Genomic DNA, 2,187 nt, shown 5'->3' with positions numbered 1-2,187 from the left:
TTGTGGGCAGGAGGAGAAGGGGACGACAGAGGATGAGATGGCTGGATGCCATCACTGACTCGATGGACGTGAGTCTGGGTGAACTCTGGGAGTTGGTGATGGACAGGGAGGCCTGGTGTGCTGCAATTCATGGAGTCGCAAAGAGTCAAACACGACTGAGCGACTGAACTGAACTGAACTGATATCTTCTTTGGAGAAATGCCTATTTAGGTCTTCTACCCGTTTTTGATGGGTTGCTTGTTTTTTCTTGATATTGAGCTGTAGGAGCTATTTATGTATTTTGGGTGTTAACCACTTGGTTTCATTTTTTGCAAGTATTTCCTCCCGTTGTGTAGGTTGTCTTTTAATTTTGTTGATGGGTTCCTGTGCTGCGCAAAAGCTTATAAGTTGATTTGGTCCCATTTGTTTATTTTACTTTTAATTCTTTTGCCTTGGGAGACTGATCTGAGGAAATATTGCTACAATTTATAGATTGTTTTGTTAATTTAGCTGTTCAGTAGGTAAAAGTGGCTCAAATGGCAAACAGCTTTCAAAAGTTTTTCTTGACATTCTGCTTCCTTTACTTGTTTTAAGAGGTAGATTTATTGTGATGCTGGTAAAACTTAAGCTTCAGTGTCCCTACCAAGGGCCCCTTTCAAGGCCAGAACTAATTTTATAGTCATAAATGTATGTTCTTTTTCCTAAAGAAGTTGAAGTTTTATAAACTTCAGCCTAGTTATATTGTTGCTTGTCACCATCATTCCAGTTTGCAGCCTCTCTCTTTGGTCTCTTATGTATCCCTCTGGAGTTATTTTATGTACATATAAGCACATATGGCCATAGATTATCCATACCTCCTATTACTTGCTTTTCTTAATGTATCACAGAGATTTTTCTATATAAGATACAGAAGAGCATCCACATTATTTGTTTTATTTTTTGCCATGCCAGGTCTTATTGTGGCATGTGGAATCTAGTTCCCTGACGAGGGATTGAACCTGGGCCCCCTGCATTGGGAGCAGAGACTCTTAGCCACTGGACCACCAGGCAAGTTCCTCCACATTGTTTTTGTTTGCTGCTAACTGCGTGACCTTCCATTGCATGGGGGTGGGGGTTACTGCTCTTTATGTAATTGGCCCCCATTTGTGAAACTTAATGAATATTTGTTTTGTGTGGTTTTGTTTTTGCCATTTTCTTGTCTTCTGGCAGGTTTCAGAGACTTTAGAGACTTCAGTTCAGTCACTCAGTCATGTCCAACTCTTTGCGACCCCGTGGACTGGAGCACATCAAGCTTTCCTGTCCATCACCAACTCCCGGAGCTTGCTCAAACTCATGTCCATTGAGTCAGTGATGCCTTCCAACCATCTCATCCTCTGTCGTCCCCTTCTCCTCCTGCCTTCAATCTTTCCCAGCATCAGGCTCTTTTCCAGTGAGTCAGTTCTTCTCATCAGGTGGCCAAAGTATTGGAGCTTCAGCTTCAGTCCTTCCAATGAATATTCAGGACTGATTTCCTTTAGGATGGGCTGGTTGGATCTTCTTGCAGTCCAAGGGACTCTCAAGAGTCTCCTCCAATACCACAGTTCAAAAGCATCAATTCTTTGGCGCTCAGCTTTCTTTATAGTCCAATGCTCACATCCATACATGACCACTGGAAAAACCATAGCTTTGACTAGATGGACCTTTGTTGGCAAAGTAATGTCTCTGCTTTTTAATATGCTGTCTAGGCTGGACTTAGATGGTAGCTGAAAATCTCCTGTGGCCACTGGTTTCAGAAGAGGTGAGGATCAAAATAGGTGAAATTGGCAAGAGGAGTGTCAGTCTCTAGGTATCCAGGACTGTAACTCTTATCAAAACAGATTCCCTAATACCTACTATTTACAACCTAGCATGAATATATGCATCTGCATGCTTATTTGTGATTGTGAAACAAAGGACAGTCTTGGTAAAGAAATTCTGGGTATCTGAAGGCAAGAGGAAGAGATCATTGTAAGCCTAGGTTGCCTCTAAAATCCTACTGGGTAGGCCTTGGCTTCATAAAAGGAAAAATAGCTCAGGAAGTCCATATTACTCTATCAGTAGCATTGCTGCAGCCCACAGAAAGATTCCCACTGCACACACACTAATATTTGTTCTGCTGAATTCCATGGAGAAGGATCCAGGCATGGAGTACTGGACGACTACTGCACACTGGAAGATTCAATCATTTAG

Source organism: Bison bison, unplaced genomic scaffold, assembly GCF_000754665.1.
Source record: "Bison bison bison isolate TAMUID 2011002044 unplaced genomic scaffold, Bison_UMD1.0 scf7180017864211, whole genome shotgun sequence".
Lineage (NCBI taxonomy): Eukaryota > Metazoa > Chordata > Mammalia > Artiodactyla > Bovidae > Bison > Bison bison.
This window is presented reverse-complemented; position numbering follows the sequence as displayed.